Below are 23,248 nucleotides of genomic sequence, written 5' to 3' on the forward strand. Positions count from 1 at the left end.
GCAATTCGTTTTTACATACATGGCATCGAAAATACCCAACTCATTCCAAGCCGTACTATAAATTATGAAGAAAAAATCTGATTTCCAAGCATTCCCCCGTTTTCGGGCATCATTTCCTGCACTTTAAGAGCTGTTAAGAATGGCCGTACGGGGTGGCAACGTGCCAGCTTTCCGCCCGCTGCACGTGTTCCAAGCGACGCCAGACGGGGCGCCCTTCGGAGAACTGCGAAGGGCCGGCAGCCACGTTGCGCGCGATCAGCTCAGGAAATTGGTACTTGGCCGAGCCACCCGGGACAAAGCAGAGTTCTACGAAGCCCTCTGACGTCGGCACTGAAAGCTGGGCGGTACCGAGAACTGTCCGGCCTTTTCACCTGTGTGTGCGTGCAACACGAACATTTCCGTCCACGGGACCCTGGAACGTGTCAGCCTTTGTGTGTGTAGACTCGAACGTGTCAGCCTTTGTGTGTGTAGGCTCGAACGTGTGTGCCTTTGTGTGTGTGGGCCGTACTGCGGGGCGGCGGCAAGTTTACAATGACTGGACGAGCGTTTCCGTCCACTGGGACTCCGTCCACGGGGACCTCGAAGAGTGACGTCGAACGATGACGTTGAATTATGACGTCAAGCGGAGAGCTTATAAGCAGCGTTTGCCGGCTGCTAGAGCGTGCTCGTGTCGTGCTCGTTGTCGGTAGCTGAGTGCTCTTTGTCATGCTAGAAACGTAAGTGAGCTGTGTGCTCGTAAGCTGTTTCCTGTATGTTAGTCTTGCGGGCTCCATATGGGAGTCGCGCTAGACTGCCAATGTATCTTGCTTAAACTGTTAATATGTAAATAAATCCTGTTCACCGAGTTCCTGTCTACGACCTTCATCTCCTTCAAATGGTGGCAGCGGCGAGATAGTCCGACGACTCCTACATCTGGTTGACAGCGGTAGGATCGTCCGACAACTCTGACAGAGCACAGATGCACGGGCGACTGCGCGTTTCCAAAACAACTTGGCCTCAGCCGACGGGATAGTACGCTGTATACACAGAGATGGCCACAACACAGGCTCTAAGCCAGACCATGCTAGACGCTTGCAGAATGTCTTCTACTCGCACTCACGAGAAGTGCGTGGGCGCAAAGCCTGTTTTGAGAAGACAGAATTTTCGAGTTCTTGCTTTTGAGCTCCTCGGCGTTATCTTTTGCGCGTTTGGCGGTGCAAGCAACACACTCCAGTCTTATAACTCCTGGCAATCGCACGTCGCGTCTTCAACAAGCGTGAGTACCGAAAGAACGTATACGTTGCGGGGCCATAGAAAGCTTCACAAGCTTGTCTCACTAATATATATATCAAAACTTTTATTAAGATTCAGTACAACCGAAACTGTCACCATGGCCGGCTTGCTTTTTCTGCTAATTGTTTCACAACCCCAGGCGCGGCGAGCATGCCTCAAAGGTATCCCAACAACTTACGAAATTACGATAATTTAGGGGTTCAAAGAATGCTTCACGATCTTGTCTCAGTAAAATTCGGTACACGCGAAACTAACTGCGGCACACAGCACAGTTGCTTTTCGCTAACTGCGTCACGGCGCCGAGCGCGGCCACTCTGCTTGAAGAGTACCCCCCCAAAAAAACGAAATTAGTTACAATAATGTTCGGGGCCAGAAAAAGCGCCAAAACTTGTCCGGGTAAGTTTCAGTACAAGCGAAACTGCGTCACAAAGCCGGGTACAGCGAGCGTGCCCCAAAACTAGCGAAATAAGTTATAATAATGTTGGGGCTCATAAAAAGCGTCGCAAACAGCTCTCAGTGCGAGTCATTAATGCAAAATAACTGCGCCAGGACGGCCGAGCTGTTTTTGCTAACTGCGTCACAAGTCTTGGTTCCGTGCCGTAAAATCCAATATTGCTTGAAATGCGTCGCAGACTGTCAAACTAAATTTCTCACATTGCCGTAGTCCAATAGTGCAGTGGTGCCGTGTCGAAGTGCAGAAGAAACGCAAGAATACGCCGGGAGCCCAACACGCTGCACCAAAGGAGGAGGGTCGCCGAACAGGCGAACTTCACATACGCAACCGGCCTCGCAGGCTTCTGTAACCTGTCTGGCTCATGACGCATGCATCTCTCGCGCCTGGCGTGCCGTTAGCTTGTTGCTTGGTAACGCAAGAAAAATAAGCCGCAAAGTATAAGTTAATTTATACGCAGAACTTTTTTAGCTTTAGCGGGAAAGAATAAAAAAAAATAAAAAGTTGTCTGTAAGTTCATTTCACTTTCTTTTTTTTTCGATGCTCGCGTCAACTAACGGATGGGATTAACACTAGCCGTGACGTGTTTCCTGTTGCCAGTTTTCACCGAGTGTCCCCTCTGTTTGAATTTCTTTCCGTATGACGCAACCTTCAAGGCCCCGCGACTTTGATACCTTTAATGTTGTCACCATAGCGCGTATTCACGGGAAGCTGTTCCCCTATAGAATTAGTCGTAAGAGCAAATTTCCACCAGTGCGGATGCTGCGTGCTCGTATTATAAGGCAGCTAGCCAATGCAAAGGAAGCTTGCGATAATGCAAAAGCTTTGTGTCTTAATCAGAGATGATTTATTGAGGTGTGGATTCCGCGTTCAACTTTCTTGAAATATTAGGATGTGTTAAAAATAAGCAGTGCTGGAGTGTTTTCAAAGAACAAGGAAAAGTGGTACTGAACATAGCTATATGATATTACATATCGCACTCACCGGGATGTTCGCCTAGGGAAGTTGTAATGCCAACAGGAGTGGCCAGCGCTTCTCAGCCGACATGGCTGCACACGGCGTGGAGCAATCTGCATTACCCCTGGGCGGCGCCTGAGACGATCTTCTCTCGCAGTGACATGAACGCGTCGTCTACGAGGAAGAAAATCCAAGCAGAAAATCGATGATACGAAGCATTTTATTCGGCTCGTGTACTGAACGTCTATTTTAGCAACCGTAAAATGAGGTTACCTTCAGTGGCGGAGTTGGGAATCTTTTTCGGAGGTGGGGCAAGCACTTGACAGGGGTAGGGGGGCGGCGGTGCATGCGGTTGTTGTTGCCGAAAGTCGTTTTATGCGGTACCTCTTGGTGCTCAGCAGTTTCGAAGGGGGGCACGCGCTCAGTGAGAAGCGGGAAATGAGAAACGGGCTAGCAATTGTCTCCTGTATGGCACACCACGCCCACCCCTTTGAAGAGAAAAAAAGAAAACAGAAAGAAAGACACCGGAAAGAAGCGAGAATATAGATTTAAAAAGAAAAACAGCGAACACACAAACGCATAAACAGACAGACGGACGGACGTAGACTTGGGACACCTTATGAAACTTCGCCATTGCGCAAAGAAACGATCACGGAGGTGCGGGACTAAGGAGCACCATTTGTCCTCAGACCCAGCATGCACTTGTGGTAGCTCTCTCGAAAAAGCAGCAACGGCCGCAGCTTATTGCGCTTACGCCGGAGCGCTCCAGACGTGCTACGTGCGTACACCCCTCTGCAAGCACGCTGTACGCTGACCGCCGTTTCTCGGTCTCGATCACTCGGCTCTGCGCGGAGGAACACAGCCGATGAATTTCGAAACTCATCGATTTTTTGGCTGACATACGATCGAATAACGAGCGTAGGAAACAAGTGCGCCCGCCAACATTTCTCATTTTTTTTTCTGTCGGATGTAGACGGCCAGAGTATCGATCTTTCGAAAAGCGATCATTAATGAGATTTTGAGATTGTAGGACCCGACTCTAGATCCATGCTTCCCGAAGGTACAAGGAAAAAAAAAGAAAAGGGGCGGATGTAGTCGTCAACCACTTGATAAAAGCGCGCACGAGTTCGCTCGCCTGTGTCGTAAAACAGTAACGAGGGCGACCGCGTCATGATGGCTTCTGTGGCAGCAGCCGTGCACTGGGAGCTGTCTGGGCTCCGGGCATGTTGTTTTTCGTTGGGCCGTATAGCGTTCTCCTACTCCCAGCCGCCATCGGCGGTTCAGAGGGCAGCACCGTGTTTGTGTAAAGAGACCCGAGTAATTATCGGGAAATTGCAGTCATAGCGGGAGCGGTCATGTTACAGCACCTAATTATAGCTGCCATGCATGCTGGGATTCTGTCGAAATGCGATACCTTAAAACGATAGTTCATAATACTTTGGGCGTCCTTTACTGCGTTGCAGGATACTTTGCATCACTGCACCCAATTTATGTCGCTGCTGGACCGGTTAAATTGGCGAGTGAGGGCATCGAGCATTAGCTTGATTTTTGGTAAAGTGCAATCGCAGTTTGCACAGTAGAAAGAATGAAAAAAGAAATAGAATACGACCGATTGATTTGCGCTGAACAGGAACGGGTGCATGCTGCACCGTAAAGATTCTTCGAAACTCTGAAGCGTCCGAACATGCTGAACTATTAGAGGTGGGAGAACATCGATTTTCTTCCGAATACGAATCGAATACGAATGTCGCATAGTCATACATAAATGCATATGTTTACGGCAGGAATATTTATTTCCTTATATTTAGCTATACCACACTTGCAATGACTAGTAAAAAAGGACAGCTAACTATATGGCAACAGTTAGGATCACTTTTAAACAAGATTAGGTACTAACTGCCATTAAAAAACTGCAGGAATAGCCTCTCCACATATATTTAGAGACTGATTGCAAACAAGCTTCATGCGAATTAATGGCTACTTTACACTCTTAAAAGTTTCACACCCTTATGGGTGTAATGCGGGTGTATCTATCTTTTCACCCTTGTAAACACCCTTGAAACACTCTTTTTTAACAGAAAAGGGTGTTCAACAAGAAAACACCCGTGAAACACCCCAGTCTTTCTAATTTACACCCTAGTTATAAGGGAGTAAGGGAACAAGCTTACAGTATATGATAAATGAACATTGCCAGTTAACGCGTTGATATTGGCTATACATGAAACGCGCGCTACCTGCGCTTGAATCAGGTAGCTGGAATGATTAGATCGGGGCATCTAGGCAGCAGCGCACACACTCCGAACAGCGGTCAAAAATGAACTTTCCCACGAATGTTGATATCGAATGGATGACACTAACGCGCAGACTTTGCATAGCCAGATATCTGTAAAAGGCTTCATATGATCAATGGCAAAATATTTACAGTGATATCACTGAATACTTAAAGGTGTGCAACCAGTTAGACTGGGAATGGTTAGGAGTGAGGGCTAACGGTAAATAGCTCACCAACTTACGGTTTGTACATGACATTGGCATACTCAGCAACGCTGCAGACTATTTGCAACAAACGCTTGAGGAACTTGGCGAAGAAAGTGTAAGAGTCTGATTGAGAGTTAGTATGCAGAAGAGAAAAGTAATGTTCCGCAGCCTGGCGAGAGAACGAATGTCATGGTCGGCAGTCAGCCTCTAGAACCTGTGCAGAATTACATTTATTGAGGTTAATTACTCGCAGGGGCCTCTGATCAAGGAAATTAACAAAAATAAAAATTAGCTGGAGAGCTTACGGCAGGCATTACTAAATCATGACAAGGGAGCTTACTGCTAATCATTGCTTTCTACCGTTACTAACGTATGGGGCCGAAACTTAATAATAATAAATGGGGTTTTACGTGCCAAAACCACTTTCTGATTATGAGGCACGCCGTAGTGGAGGACTCCGGAAATTTCGACCACCTGGGGTTCTTTAACGTGCACCTAAATCTAAGTACACGGGTGTTTTCGCATTTCGCCCCCATCGAAATGCGGCCGCCGTGGCCGGGATTCGATCCCGCGACCTCGTGCTCAGCAGCCCAACACCATAGCCACTGAGCAACCGCGGCGGGTGGGCCGAAACTTGGAAGTTACCAAAGAAGCTTGGGAATTCGTTGAGGACCGCGCAACGAGCGATGGAATGAAAAATATTAGGCATGACGATAATAGACTGGAAGACAGCGATGTGGATTAGAGAGCGAACGGGGATAGCTGATATTCTGGTTGACATAAAGATGAAGAAGTCGTGCTGGGCAGACATTGCAATGCGTAAGAGAGAGAACTGCTGGCCTATTGGAGTTGCCGAATGGGTGCTAAGGGAAGGGAAGCACAGTCGAGGACGGCAGAGAATAATGTGGACATGATGGAATTAGGAAACTTGAAGACACGTGGAACCAGTTAGCACAAGACGGGGGTAATGGTGATCGCTGGAGAAACTTTCGTCCTGCGATGGACATCAAAATTAGCTGATGATGATGTGACGACATCCATGCCAGCTTCGCGGCTTGTCATTCATGTTATGTCATGCATGCGTGTCATGCACGTTCTGATAACTCGATTTGCGTCGATTGCGGGGGGGGGGGGGGGGAGAGGGGGCGAGTAGTGGCGTAGCCAAGTGGGGCACGCCGGGCACTTGTCACGCTCACTAACAGTAAATTTTTTGCTGCAATGGCAATGGCCCCGCTTCTTCTCCCTCCACGGTCAAGTGCCCCCCCCCCCCCCCCAATCACACGAAAAATTTTCTGGCTACGCCACTGTGGGGAGGGGGTGTGTAAGATTGCTCTAGACCCCTCCCCCTAACTTGTCAACGGAAACGGGGGAGGGGAGGGCAGCTGCCGCCGGGCCGCATGCCTTAGGCAGCCATATACCGGCTGCATTTCCTTTTGGACGTGAACGCTGCTCTATGTCATTACACAGTAGGATTCATGGCGGTTCGAGGCCATGCGACAATAAAAAAAAAACACATACAGCCATCAGCAAGTCTTCCCTTGAGCAGATCCTTGGGAGCTGGGCAAGACTCTCATAAAAAGAAAAGCCTGGCACCCGTCTTACATGCATTGTCAACTCTGGATCACCGCTGACTGCACATTTCCGATAAAAAAATCACACAGGAACTCCTCTGGGATGTGTCTGAGTATGCGTAAGCATTGTGACTCTTCCTCATCTACACGCGGTCCATGTCGTTATCAATGTTATGAGACTTGATCCGACGAGTATAAGCGACAGCGCTGCGGCGACACGAACTGCTGTGGTCGGCGGCGCCAAGTGAATGGCGCAAGCAAAGTACTGCAGGTGGCGGGGCCAGGTGCGCTGGTGACGTTCCGTTCGTTTTGAGCCGTTATCGCTCTTTAGCCTTTCTCATCCGCGTCGAACCATTATCAACCGTTCTCCGGCGGCGGCGGCTGCTTGTGGCACGGCCGCGCGAACCGTATCTCGAAAGCGAACTGCAATGTGGACAGAGTGTACCCACTGCTGAAAACTTCACGCGCTGTGTTCTCACCGTTTACTTCGCTTTGAAAACAGACGCGCGTACACCTATCTTGAAAGTGATCTGCGAAAAGAGCATAGTGCGGCATGAGCTGAGAGCTTCGTGAGCGCTGTGTTCTCGCCGCTTCGGTCGCGTTGAAGCGAGAGCTAGCACGAAGGTGAATTCACTCGCTGCTGCGGGTTCTATTTTGAAAGGTATCGTGCGGTACGGACTGACGGACGGGTGGTTTTTATTTGTGGGGAAGTATAGAAACGCTTACGTTATAAAAAAAATCGCAGGGTTCGCGGATGTCGCGAAACAACCAACTCCGTCTTGATCGCCCCCTCCCCACCCCGGGAAAAGGGACACTACGCCTCTATCTCAGTTGAAGAAACGATGATGAAACGTTAACGACAAGAACGGCATATTCTAACGCGTTGTCTTATAACCTCCGAGATTTGCGCGCGAAGCTGGCTCGCGCGAACCTGGGGGGCCATAATTGGCTGCTTAGTTGCATAAAAAGACAAAAAGATAATACCAAACGACACAGTAAAAAATGCAAACAAAGAACTGATCTTAGCTATACTGTTTGGGGAAAAGAAATAAAAAATTAGACAGCCGCAACACACGCCACTAAAGCCACCACCGCCGGCATAACGCGGAACGAACAGTTGGCAACATTCATTCGCGCTTAATTGCTTCGTGCTTCGTCCGCTTCGTCTCCGCAACGAAAGCCGCCATCCCTTCGCGCCTGCCGTTTTGTCATAGTTTTGTTTTCTGCTAGTCCGTGCACGCAGCTCATCGGTAGATGCACGGGTACACGGCGTCGCATTGCGACCTGCGGCATTTTCTCGTGTTCGCGCAATCGGTGTGAAACATGTCGCATGTGAAATATTTGATAGAAGTGCCTCACGTCCAAGTCAAGCCGCCGTACGAGTGTATGGCTGTGTGCCCCGTTCTCGGAAGCGTCGACGGGTTTCCGGCATGCGGATTTCAGGTACGTGCAAATGCGTTTCGCCCTCCTATTGAGCTCCGGAGCAAAGCGTGCAATATTTCATGTGAAAGATGCAGTGCCCCTCATCATGGTGTGAATTTAGAGCGGCAAACGAGAACTGTGGCACTTAGCGCACACCGCGGCTGCTAAGTCAGCGTGGAAATTGTTTTACGTTACCGTAATATGTTGCTGTCAGTCTAATCTGCGGCTTGTGGACAGCTAGCCCATTGACTTTTGCTTGTGGCAGCGATAGGTATGTAAATGGAAGCGGTAATAATTTTCGAGAGCAGACAGTTGTTTCGCTCGATGTTTGGTCGTGTTCATGGCGTTATGAAGGCTAGAAAACTGGCTTGATCGTGCTTAGTTCTAACTCCAAGAGGCGTAACGTTGGCGCTGTATGTGTTTTTTTTTCCGTGCCGCGAGTACCATTTTCATGCTTTGGTTGCATGAGAGTGGTAGCTGCTACATGCCGCCTGGGTAGAATACAATAAAAGCAATTTCCTCACTTTCATACGTATGCAATGTGACGTAACAAAATTTCCAGCGTTTTATTCGGAGCGTAAATATCCAGTATAGTTTAGTAGGAAACTCAATTCTATCTTAGCTTTGTAGGCGTGAAACAAGTGAAACTCGCATTCCTTTTTGAATTTTTCGCCCGAACCGCACCGCCCGCAGATGCGTCATCGGGTATTTGACAGTAGCTTCGCTACGTGAGTTGTTTTATGCGCAAATATTGCCCGGTTAAGTATTCTGTTAATTTATGCCGACGCTCGTTCATCTTAAGTTTAAGCGATTACTATACCGAGTAGCGGACGATGCCAAACTTGTCGTGAGGTGTAGCAAACGCGGGAAATTCAAAGTGGCGTGGCTGCAAGTTCCTGTTTTTACGTTTCTTGCATTCAAAGCCAACAGACACAGTATCACTGATTTATTTCCATTTCTGCTGTACTTGATCAATCCAATCTGACAATTGTATTTGCTCTTTAATGTTCTCCATTTACTGCCAGAAAATGCTTGAATTTTTTTCAGTATTCAAGTGACGAAATATTTCACTGACGGCTGTGTGTGAAACACGCAAGATGACAAAACTGATAGCAAAATGATGAGATGTTTCTTTTATAGAGTTTGGACTCGACTTTTGGTGAGGATGTCGATCGACCTTGGGCCTGGTGACAGCACGCCCGACATGGCCAAAGTGCAGCCTAACAGTTGAGTGCCCCCGAATGGACCATCAACATCGGAAAATGAAGCAGAGCCAGGTAGGGGCAATTTTTTACTTTGGAACAGAATACTGACAGCTGCCTCTTTATTTAAGAACTAAATAACGTATTTACAAACCAATCCTTTCTCTTTGTGCAGCCTACACAGAATTGTTTTTTGTTTGTTATACAGATCTTCAGAAAGCAGTTCTTCGGAACCCTTTTTGCATGCACAAATAAATAAAGAGGAGTGCACTTTCTGAAGAAATTGATGCACTGAAATGTGCGTTCGACACACACAGAGATGCAAAAATAACCAACAACTTTAAAGCTGTAAAAAAAATACAGGTTTGAAAAATGTTCTAACATCCTAACCCGCCTTGGCATACGGAACTAAATATAACAACAGAGGTGCATGCAGAGAAGTGTTTGTAATTGTTTGCAAGATATACACATTGTCTAAGAAATTGTTTTTATTTACTCGGAGTTTCTTGGTGTCATGGCAGTGCAGTAAAAGCTCAAGATGATGTCCTGCTCCTCATAAAGCACCTTTAGATTTTAAAATTAAATTAAGGGCTTTTACATTCTAAAGTCACAACCTGAAGTTTTGGGAACCTGGCCCTCTTTAATGTACACCTGAATCTAAGTGCCCATAAGCGTTATTGCATTTTACCCCCATTGGAGGGTAGCTGCCATGGCCTAGATTGAAGCTGTGACCAGCATGACTGAGCAGCATGGCATCATAGTAACTGGACTATAACACCAGGTCAGGATGGGAAATACTACTTAGAACTACCAACTTCTTGGCTCACAAGCACTTTGCACTAAGTTAAAGGAGTATGGAGTACTGACAGCGACCGCTTATGTACCAATTTCTTTTTAGACTGTAGACTCCATTATTAGAGTGCGAAGCTTCAAGTAGTCAAAACCAGCCTAAATTACAGAACGAGCTCAAAACACGCATCGTGTATAGCTGAATTTGGACATGAAAATGGAGTCAATTCTTGTCGCCAAAAATGGAGGTGGCAGTCACACTATTTCATGCATTTTGCCTAAAACATAGTCAATAATAATTAATCAATTTCTAAAATATTCTTTTCAAAACGTTTTTTTCAAGCATGAAAGGAGGAGCCAAATGGTGTTCAGGTGCACGAGTGGTTAGTTGCACGGCACTTCTTGCATGCATTCACAGGCTTCTTTCAAGCTTGAAAAAAAATTTGTATTGCACCTATTGAGCAGTAGAAAGCTGGATTGGGAATTTTTCAAGATGCTCTACAATTTTCGCACTGACACTTTTGCTTTGAATATAATGTTTGAACAGTTAAGTAATCGTTAATAACTAATTACCTAATTAGGAAAAACGCGAAAATTGGTTTCACTTGCTCAAAACGATGGCAAACGACATTACCTTGGTTCTGTCCAGCTACGTGGCACTTGTACATATTCAAAGCTTGCACAAGTCACACAGACCACCTGATACTTACAAGGCATATATAGAAGCGGCTAAGTTGTGTGAGCCAGCCATGTGTAGCGAATCATGAGAAAGAGCCATGTTTCTTTGACTTAGGGGCTTGTTAAGATTTACATGCTAGACACCTTGTATCAGTGTGTTCTACGCCTGTTCGTAGTTTAGCTGCTACATAAACAATATTTCTCCATGTGTAAGCTCATATGCACCTTTCAAGTATATTGCCTAGTGTCCAAAATAAACCATCCTCGGGCTTCCTTCATTATGTCTTCATCTGTTGCTGTGCCAAATTTTTAACATGCAACTGCACAAATTTTCATCTAGTTTTCATATTTCCTCGTTGTTTGATGGCTTTATTTCTGAACAAGTTGCTTTCTTTAAACCCTGTTGCACACAGCAGTACACAGCATTTCTGTCTAAAGTGGGATTTTTTTTCAGATTGACATTAATACACCTTGCCTGGGCAATGTAAGGCATTCTACATAACACGGCTCTGCAATAATGTTTTATATTGCATTCCAGCATCATGCAAAAGCTGTTAACTTACCACGTGAGAATATGTATAAGTGTTGGAAGTAACAACTGGAAGAAGTCAGCAGATAATGAGGCCAAGGAAAGCATACAGGAACATGTTTTAAGTTTTTTATATGAAATATAGAAATGATAAATTCAAGGGAAATGAAAGTGGATGAAAAGACATCCACCTGTGGGTGGGGAACGGACCCATAACGTTCACATTACGCATGTGATATACTAACCACTGTGGTACTACGGCCGCGTTTGAGCGTCGACAATCTGAGGGGCCATTATAGATGGTTGAATGCTGCCTTGGTAGCACAGTGGTTAGTGCATCGCATGCCTAATGCAAAGGCTGTAGGTTCGTTGTCCTCCCATGGCTGGTTGTTTTTTTTACAATTTTAATTTCCCTTTATCATTTCTACATTTAAATAGAAAATTACAAATAAGTTTCCACGAGCCTTCCCTGGCATCTTCCAGCTGTGATTAAGAAAAATTTTGACCCTCAGTATCCTTTCTTCCCGTTTGCAAGAACAGGAGCTTCATCTTAAAAGTAATGAATTCACCTTGTACAGCATCTCAATGTGGTCTCAAATCTTATCACAGCATGTGTATTACTAAGTGAAGTTTTTGTTAAGATGATGATATAGCATGGGACCTAATTAGTAGCCTTTGTGTACAGAGATATGATTAGTCTAATAAATAGGAAGATTTTAAGAAGCACTTCTAACACCTCCTGAACTAGTTGAGAAAGTGCAGGTTAATCGAGTGGAGATTGTATAGTAACCGAAGTTGAGTGATTCTGCACAACATTCACGAAATATACTTCATGATACCTTTCCATTTATTTCTTCAGTTATTAAGAATCCCTTTTGCATTGTTGGACAAAACTACAGAATGCCAACATATTTTCGAGCATTCACTGATAGCAAACATGTCAAAACTTGTTCTAGTTTCTGGATTGCCGCTTTACCCGTAAACCCCCAAGTTAATTCCGGTAAAATGTACCAAATTTGCCTAATTTTTATGTACTCATTTTTTCGGTGTCATTCTCATTCTAAAATATATTACTTCATTGGTCTCTGGTTAGAAATAACACAAAAAATAAAAGCTGCTCTTGAGGGCAGCTTTCCCTCAATGCCGACTGTAACTCATCTTTGACAGTCAGAGCTGCATAACATTGGGGAGAGAAAATGCGACTCGTCATTGGCGATATTGGTACTACCTCCAGCCACTAGTACAGCTCGGGATCAAGGGTTAAAATTTGCGGCTTCGTTGCTGCCAAATTTTAATTCTGCAGCTGTTACACTTGGGTGTAGCATGTGTATGTACGTGTGCATGCATCAAAATGACTTCATGCTAGAGCAAAGCAACTGTAGTACAGAGAGGCATCAGTCATCTTTATATATTTGCTTTGTTAAGATGCGCTAAGTTTATTTTTTGCAGTATAGACTTAACGCCATTTGGCCAAAGATGCCCTTGTGCTACTAAAACCTATCAATTAATTAGCTTCTTGCAGTAGCAGGTGCTTATTCTTTTTTTCAGGATCGGTGTGCCAGCTTTAATTTGTTTTTCTTGAACTGTGCAATGCCCATTCACAGGACGGCATGTCATCTGAGGTGTTCCTTTTTCAATCAAGAATGTTGAGGTTGTCTTTGTGAAACTCAATTTCTTGCCTCAAACAAGCTTGTACAAACTGACCAAGCTGATAATTCTACCTGCTTATATATGAAATATGTTGCGGTTATGAACCCTCATAATTAATGACACATAGTACAAAATTTTATGTGTTAAAACAATTTCATGAAATGTTTCATGTTTTTTGCGTTCGTGTTCACTTCTCTGCTCTTGTGTCCTGTCTGCGCGCCTCACCTCTTTTTTTTACATATTAAGTATCGTCTACACTTAACCATGGTTTTCTTACCACAATGCAGGGAGAAAAAGTTCCGGTAACACCATGCATTCAGTATGGTGGCCCAGACGTGTATGCAAGCAACCTCCTTCATGTTGACCAAGCACTACTCTTCAGTGTCTCGCAGACTTCCATGCAAAGCACTCAACATTCTCGTCTCAGTGGAATGGCTGCTCATCTATCAGCGTGTCCATCAGCAAGACTGCCAGTTGTAAAGCTTCTGAACCCGTTTAAGAAAGCTTAGTGATTTTTTCATTTAGTTTTCGCGGTTGGCCGTAGAATCTTACCATTTTTTTTATTTTTCTAACATTTTTACCTGGCACAATGCGGTGCAATAACTTTAAATCAGTGTAATATATTTAGGTGATGCTCACTCTAATGCCTATCTGGTTTTGTTAGTGTTTAAGAAATTTGAATGTCTGATGAGGTAACAGCATTGGAATTTGTCATCGTGGCTCGTTTCAATGAGCTGCTAGGAAATAAGGCGCAAAACTTATCACACGCCAGTTGTAGCATTTTTGTTTTCATGACAATATACACGTTTCAAAAGATGGAAAGTGGGGAAGAAAGCCTCAAGAACGTAATCATCCTAGGATTGTCTTGTCCTTACAGCTCTGCAATGACTAATGCCTCATACATCTTGGGAGCACATTGGTCGCAATGCCTACAGATATATTTGATAAGAGAATACCTTGCACCCAGATTTTCCACACAGTTGATGGCTGATGGCTTTTTTTTTTTGTCGTCTTTATGTTACTACTATGTATTCATTATTCATTCAGATGTAAATGACACTACAGGCACTGAAGTATCAAATGGCACTTGCATTTCAGGGGAGAAAGTGCACAGCATGCCTGTCACAATATGTGTTCTAGGGGCTTCCTTGCCTCTATAGGTAAATGGACACCAGATGCTCTATGTACAGTGCAGTCGGTGTACTTGTCTGGAGTGCTTGAAAGATGTGCTACGGGCTGTACTGGCACTGTCTGAAGATAATGCATGGTTCTAGAAAGCCTGCAGCTGAGCATCTGCCACCGTACTGAAGGAACTGTCCTAATTTATTTTGTTGATGTGGTTGAAATTTAGGAGCTGCAATGAATAGTTCTGAATGGTGGCAGTGCTGCCCAACTAAAGCACGAATTACACACCTCGACTCACACAATGCACTCTGAAAGTTTTGCTACGTGGTATCTGTGTTTGCTGCCTGACCTTATGGCACCTTTAGGAGCAGTCGCAAGTGATAGCAGCTGCTGAGGCTTTATCAACTGGCAAGGTGAAAAAAAGAATGCTGTGCCACCAGTGTGGCTGCACACTGAGATGCAAGCTATCTTGAAGCAGGTGTTCGGTAGACAGTACCTGTGCAGCCAAAACATGGTGTTTGAGCCCTATAGGCAACTGCGTTCACAACTGCCCACAAGTGTGCTGTCACAACAGAAAGTTTAGAACAAGCAGCATTTTTACCGATGTTCAGAACATTAGTGCAAGTCATTCTTTCACCAAGGCTGGTAATCATGCATAGGTAATGAGAACAGGGCATGTGTGACACACAAGGGGTCATGTGTCAAATTTAATTAGATCGGTAATCTATGAGATTGAATTATAAAAAGTATACCTTTTGTTCCTCAGTGGTCTCTTGGAGAGATCACCATTTCCGGCAGTATAGTTTTGACTTTTTATGTCTAGATTTGGTGTGCATATTGCAACTATAACAGTCAGTGCTCTGTCCTACTCAGTTTTTATGCTGTCTTTGTGATATTTGCAATATTTTGCAGTTCAGCTGAGCGAAGTATATCGTATCTTTACTATTACTAGTTTTCATGTTCAACTTTTTTAGTGCTCACTAGTTATTACTAGCCATGTTTTCTTCACATATGCTCTTGGATTGTTGTGCGAAGTGACACGGACAGACTACAAGCAGACAGGGTGAGCGCTAACTCTCAACTAAATTTTTATTGAAACGAAGAACATATATATATATATATATACATATATATATATGTGTGCTAAGTATATATATATATGTGCTAAGTTTCGAGATATTCCCGACAGAAAATAATCGAGGCATTCCACATTAAATGATTAGGAGAGACTTGCGTTAGCCAGGCATCTTCGTCTCTGTTAGAATGCGAATTTCAGTATTTTCACAACACGTGTGTTAATCTAAAGTAGTGTCTTTTTGTTGTTTCCTTTTTTGACTTCCCTACTTCCTGATATGTTTAACTGATGTCTTCATACCTTGTCATGTTCTTATGCTGCGGTTCTTTTGCAATCACCCATATTTATGTGTTCTTCGTTTCAATAAAAATTTAGTTGAGAGTTAGCACTCATGCTGTCTGCTTCTAGTCTGTGTCCGTGTCACTTCGCGCTACAATCCAAGATGATGTTACCGTACGAACTCGCCCAACTTCCTATCCTTGTGTTCACATAGACACACTCAGACTTGTTCTTTCTTATGTGGCCGGTTATTTTTGTACTTTGTAATAAGATGCAGTGCTTTTCGAATGAAAATGTGATAGTTCGTAGTGAGGTTATTTAAAAAAACTTTTCTGCTTAAAATTTAATTGAACAAGCCTGTGCCATTATTCGTTGCTTATGTCTGTGTATTGGTATGGTTTTACTCCTTATCTTCCTTTTTACTTTTAAAATGTGCAAACATTATTATGTAACCATTTTTCTTTAATGAAATAATAAATACTTCTGACATTTCGTCACAAATTTTACAATGATTTTGTTCAATTAAGTAACCTTAGACTAGCTGATTGTTGTTCTGGTAGATTAACTTACAATGCCTGTGGGGTATTCAGTGCAAGCACATGGTGAAAAATAAACTAAATTATTGGGTATAAGCAGGTCACTGGCAGTAAATGAAGCATACATACATTTCACGAAATAGTGCATGCTTATATATTAAACAGTATGCACAACTACACATGCAGTTTTGTTTGTAAATGCTGAAACATTATTTTAAGTGGAAGTGCTTTGTTGCACTTTGGCTTTCAGTGCTACCTTTAAGTCATATATGGGAAGGTACTAGTAGAAGCATCCCGTGGAGACAAATGACAACTTTGATGAATAGAGGTATAAAATATGTGCCTAAAACGGCAAAAAAATGATTGACAGGCAAATGTATGCTTCTGTAGTACTGCACTTGTTACCGTTGCCAATCCATGCATTGCTTGCGCTGTATTGCATTCAATATGAGCTACAACAACGAGCTGTGGTGTCTTTCCCTCCTGGTCGAGCTGTTGTTGCTGCGAAAATTTTTGACCAAGTAAAGTGGAGGTTTTTAATTATTTCTGAAATGCATGTAATATCATGCTTTTGGCTGTGTGCTGTTTCCGTGGAATGATAAGTACTGGTGCACCAAGGTGCGGGATATCCTGTGTCCTTAGTGCAGCGCCCGTTGTTATTGCGTTCTGCATCCTGCCGGCAGTGTACTATCACTGCAGAGGAAGATTACGAAAAGCATAGGGTGTGTGCATTGCTGCGATCGTGAAACTTATTTTTTTTTGCCTGAAAGAATCGCACGTTATATATGCTACCACATGATGGACCAGAAGCGCAATATGACGACGTCTCACAGATTCTGGCTCATACTGAACAAGGTAGTACCATAGCTAAGACTAGGCAGCATTCACAACAGCTAGTCTGTCCATTAACTACATGGCTGTAGTGAACGCTAAAATACTTGCAGGGATAACACCCCTTTGGAAGGGTGTTGTCCATGCTACACCCATATTGAAAGGGTAGTGTTTGTGTTACGCCCATATAGAAAGGGTGTTGTTTGTTTTACACCCATAGGCAAGGCGACGTCATATTAACACCCTTCCCTTTGTGTGGTGTTAATTTACACCCCTTTGCTTGGGGTGTAGCAATACACCCAAAAAGGGTGTCACCCATGGGACAAGTCATTTACACCCTTAAGGGTGTTAAAATTTTTAGAGTTTATGGCTGGCTTTTCAAGAAGGCTAAATAAATGATTGCACAAAAAAAAGATCAGAAGTTGCTAACCAAAATGAAAAGAGTAAGGTGTAGAAGGACTTGTGTGTCGTACATGCATGTAAAAAGGCCCGTTGCTAGGAAAACATCACTGGTCGTAGCGTAAAATTTAAAAACTGCTACATCAGTAGAGTACTATGCACACTAAATGACAGACTAGAAGCAAAAATTGAAGGTTGTCATGTATACGCTTCAGACGCGAAACGAAAAACCAAGCTGGCGTTATCACCAGTTTCTTCTGCATTGCTTCAAAAACATTTATCGTAGTTTCACTTCTGATAGCTTGCCATACATTGTTTAGCAAAACGAGAATAGTAACCAGACTAACAGTTGGCTTCTGCAAAATATTTGGTGACTTTCGATATTCAGAAACGCCGAGTACACTCTAAAAATTTTAACACCCTTAAGGGTGTAAATGACTTGTCCCATGGGTGACACCCTTTTTGGGTGTATTGCTACACCCCAAGCAAAGGGCTGCAAATTAACACCCCACAAAAGAAGGGGTGTTAATATGACGTCACCTTGCCTGTGGGTGTAAAACAAACAACACCCTTTCTATATGGGGTGTAACACAGACACCACCCTTTCAATATGGGTGTAGCATGGACAATACCCTTCCAAAAGGGTGTTATCCCTGCAAGTATTTTAGCGTTCACTACAGCCATGTAGTTAATGGGCAGACTAGCTGTTGTGAATGCTGCCTAGCCTTAGCTATGGTACTACCTTGTTCAGTATGAGCCAGAATCTGTGAGGCGTCGTCATATTGCGCTTCTGGTCCGTCATGTGGTAGCATAACGTGCGACCCTTTCAGGCAAAAAATTTCAGTTTCATGATCACAGCAATGCACACACCCTATGCTTTTCGTAATCTTCCTCTGCAGTGATAGTACACTGCCAGCAGGATGCAGAGCGGAATAACAACGCGCGCTGCACTAAATACACAGGATCTCCCGCACCTTGGTGCACCAGTACTTATCACTCCGTGGAAACAGCACACAGGAAAAAGCAAGGTTAAGCATGGTTAGAAAAATTAAAAACCTCCACTTTTCTTGGTCAAAAATTTTCGCAACACCAGCTCGACCAGGAGGGACAGACACCACAGCTCGTTGTTGTAGCTCATATTGAATGCAATAGGGCGCACGCAATGCATGGATTGGCATACGTTTGCCTGTCAAGCAGTTTTTTGCCGTTTTAAGCACATATTTTATACCTCTATTCATCAAAGTTGTCATTTATCTCCACGGGATGCTTCTACTAGTACTTTCACATATGTGACTTAAAGGTAGCACTGAAAGCCAAAGAACAAAGTGCAACAAAGCGCTTCCACTTAGAATAATGTTTCAGCATTTACGAACAAAACAGCATGTGTAGCTGTGCATGCTGTTCAATATATAAGCATGCACTATTTCCTGAAATATATGTATGCTCCACTTACCGCCAGTGACCTGCTTATACCCAATAATTTAGTTTATTTTTCACCATGTGCTTGCATTGAATATCCCACAGGCATTGTAAGTTAAGCTACCAGAATAACAATCAGCTGGCCTAAGGTTACCTAATTGAACAAAATCATTGTAAAATCTGTGACGAAATGTCAGAAGAAAAGTATTTATTATTTCATTAAAAGGAAATGGTAACATAATAATGTTTGCACATTTTAAAATTAAAAAGGACGAGAAGGAGTAAAACCATACCAATACAAAGACATAAGCACCGAATAATGGCACAGGCTTGCTCAATCAAATTTTAAGCAGAACAGCTTTTTTTAAGTAACCTCACTACGAACTATCACGTTTTCCTTCAAAAAGCACTGCATCTTATTATAAAGTACAAAAATAACCGGTCACATAAGTAAGAACAAGTCTGAGTGTGTCTATGTTAACACAAGGATAGAAAGTTGGGCGAGTTGGTACAGTAACATAATCTTGGATTGTAGCGCGAAGTGACACGGACACAGACTAGAAGCAGACAGGATGAGCGCTAACTCTCAACTAAATTTTTATTGAAACGAAGAACATATATATATATATATGTGTATATATATATATATATATATATATATATGTGTGTGTATATATATATAGGTGACTGCAAAAAACCGCAGCATAAGAACATGACAAGGTATGAAGACATCAGTTAAACATATCAGGAAGTAAGGAAGTAAAAAAAGGAAACATCAAAAAGACTACTTCAGTTTAGCACACGTGTTGTGAAGATACTGAAATTCGCATCCTAACAGAGACAAAGATGCATGGCTAACGGAAGTCTCTCCTAATCTTTTAATGTGGAATGCCTCTCTATCTATTTGTTGTGAAAAACTTTGTTTCATATTGTGTGGACATGATTAGTAATGGCAAACTTAAGAGCTGAATAAGCTAGTCATGTCGACACGATATGAAACAGTTTTTCACAACAAATAGATAGGCTCGAGAAGGCTAGTTATCCTGTGCATTTATTATCACTAACCTGCGAAAAGCTTTTAAAATGGGTAAAATGCCAGGCTAAGAAACAAGAAAAACAGAAAAAAAAAGTTTGCTGTGGTGCCCTATGTACATAGATTATCCCATGCTTTATGGAACGTGGCCAATAGATATGACTTGAATGAAGTTTTCTTGGCCCCGCAAGTTGTCTATCATGTGCCTATGATAAATAGGAAACTTGAACAGGGTGGCTAAACAGAAAAGATGATTGCGGCGTTAGACATGTCCCTTTTTGTGCCTTGTAACACTGGTATACTTTATCAGATTCCTCTCAAGTGCGCGAAGACTTACATTGTACAGAGCGGCAGGTGCATTAATATTAGACTAAAAGAACACATTCACTTTACAATCCTAATGCTTCACATCTAGCGTCACATTGTTTCAATTGCGGTTGTAAACCTTTGTTTGAAGACACAAAAATTCTTTCGAGACACAAATGTCAAACCACACGGGAAATAATCGAGGCATACCACATTAAAAGATTGGGAGAGACTTGCGTTAGCCATGCATCTTTGTCTGTTAGAATGCGAATTTCAGTATCTTCACAACACGTGTGTTAATCTGAAGTAGTGTCTTTTTGTTGTTTCCTTTTTTGACTTCCCTACTTCCTGATATGTTTAACTGATGTCTTCATACCTTGTCATGTTGTTATGCTGCGTTTTCTTGCAATCACCTATATATATATATATATATATATATATATATATATAAAAACCGCATTCCAGTAACGTCGTGTACAAAATTCGATGCGAGGTGTGTAGGCAGGAATATATCGGTCAAACAGAGACCCCTTTTCGCCTGCGGTTTAACAATCACCGCGCGCATGTGAAAAGTCTCCCCAATTTACCCTTCTCCAGGCACGTTCGGCTGCCAGATCACTCCTTTGAACGCGTGAGCGTTGTGCTCTTGCAATCTGGTTTCCAACACACCCGTGCACGCGAGCAGAGAGAATCTTTTTTCATCCATAAATTTGGAACGTACACTAAAGGAATTAATGAGAGTCCGGGGCGGCTGACGTGCCTCCGGGATATGCCGTGAAAGTGCATGGGAAACGCGAATACATGTTCTGTACTTAAAAATTGAGACGCTGTATTTACTGCTTGCTCACCCCTCCGCATGCGCCGCAAGGGCGCGAGCGTAAAACCAATAAATTCAGTTTCCTGGACCCTGCCACTGAAGTGGTCATTCTGAGTGACCTATTGCCCTTCTTGAAATACGCACGTGCTGACTTGATGGCAGTTGTCTGTTAAACGTTCAAAAATTGGACCACAAGGAGGCTATTTAACTCGGCTCCCTAAATCTAAGCCCATGGGCGCACTTGCTTTGCGAATCCCATGCATATATACTTTTTTGGAATTATATATATTTTTTTTCGCACCGTAGCTGGACCACAGAGTTGCCGGAACGGGCCGTGCCTTGTATATGTGTACTGTGACATTGTGTTTCTTTCCACAAGTTGCCGCTCTTCTGTCTTCCTTCTGGGCCCCTTCTCTATTGTGCCCCCCGCCACCCGATTCAACTTGCCCTCTCTCCCGCTACAACGGCAGCCCACGCACTGGTGCTGCGGAGCGACCGTTTTCTCCCTCCTTGCCTCGGGTGCACGGGAACCTAGCTGCCGCTACTTCCCGCCCCCCTCACTCTCCGACTCACGTCTCCCTCCTCCTGTGTGCTTTTTTCTTCTTTTTCTTTTCTTTTTCTTTCCTTTTTCTTTCTTCTTCCTTTTTTTTTTTTTCCTCACTGACCTCCTTGCTCTACATACATGTGACTCCGCCTTCCTCTTGCCCTGCATAGCTGCCAAAGGCCGCTGTAAATCTGCCAAGGCGCCGAAAATCAATCACTGTCACAACTGTTCCTCTCGGTTTGATGTATGTAAGAACGACCGGGCACCCGGTCTGGTGTCTTCACTACCAGGGCCGAACTGCCATTTTTTTGTAAACCCTGATGAAGATCGGTCCACCGATCGAAACTGTCGAAATTAAATACTTGTTCTGTTTACCTTGTAGCACCACTCAAGTTCATATATATATATATATATATATATATATATATATATATATATATATATATATATACACATATATATATATAGTTAGCTGAAAGTTAGCGCTCGTCCTGTCTGCTTGCAGTCTGTGTCTGTGTCACTTCGTGCAACAATCCAAGAGCATATGTGAACAAAACATGGCTAGTAATAACTAGTGAGCACTGCACAAAAGTTGAACATGAAAACTAGTAATAGTAAAGACATATACTTGCATAGACAATATATAATGGTATAGACAATATTTTGCAGCTGAACTGCAAAATATTGCAAATATCACAAAGACAACATAAAAACTGGGCAGGACAGAGCACTGACTGTTAGCTATAGTTGAAATATGCACACCAAATCTAGACATAAAAAGTCAAAACTAAACTGCCGAAAATGGTCATCTCTCCAAGAGACCACTGATGAACAAAAGGTATGCTTTTTATAAATCCATCTCATAGATTACTGATCTAATTAAACTTGACACATGACCCCTTGTGTGTAACAAATGCCCTCTTCTCGTTACATATGCATGATTACCAGCATTGGTGAAAGAATGACTTGCACTAATGTTTCGAACACCGGTAAAAATGCTGCATGTTCTCAACTTTCTGTTATGACAGCACACTTGTGGGCAGTTGTGAACCCTAGTTGCCTATAGGGCTCAAACACCATGTTTTGGCTGCACATGTACTGTCTGCCGAACACCTGGTTCAAGATAGCTTGCATCTTGGAATGTGCAGCCACACTGGTGGCACAGCATTCTTTTTTCAACTTGCCAGTTGATAAAGCCTCAGCAGCTGCAATCACCTGCCATTGCTCGTAAAGGTGCCATAAGGTCAGGCTGCAAACACAGATACCACGTAGCAAAACTTTCAGAGTGCATTGTGTGAGTCAAGGTGTGTAATTTGTGCTTTAGTTTGGCAACGCTGCCACATTTACAACTATTCATTGCAGCTCCTAAATTTCAACATCAACACAATAAATTAGTACAGTTCCTTCAGTATGGTGGCAGATGCTCAGCTGCAGGCTTTCTAGAACCATGCATTATCTTCAGACAGTGCCAGTAAAGCCCGTAGCACATCTTTCAAGCACTCCAGACAAGTACACTGATTACACTATACACAGAGCATCTGGTGTCGATTTACCTATAGAGGCAAGGTAGCCCCTAGAACACGTTTTGTGACAGGTATGCTGGGCACTTTGTCCCCTGAAATGCAAGTGCCATTTGGTACTTCAGTGCCTGTAGTGTCCTTTACATCTAAATGAATATTGAATACATAGTAGTAACATGAAATCGACAAACAAAAGCCATCAGCCATCAACTGTGTGGCAAATCTGGGTGCAAGCTATTCTCTTATCAAGTATACCTGTAGGCATTGCGACCAATGTGCTCCCAAGATGTATGAGGCATTAGTCATTGCAGAGTTGTAAGGACATGACAATCCTAGGATGATTATGTTCTTGAGGCTTTTTTCCC

Source organism: Dermacentor andersoni, chromosome 1 (assembly GCF_023375885.2).
Source record: "Dermacentor andersoni chromosome 1, qqDerAnde1_hic_scaffold, whole genome shotgun sequence".
NCBI lineage: Eukaryota > Metazoa > Arthropoda > Arachnida > Ixodida > Ixodidae > Dermacentor > Dermacentor andersoni.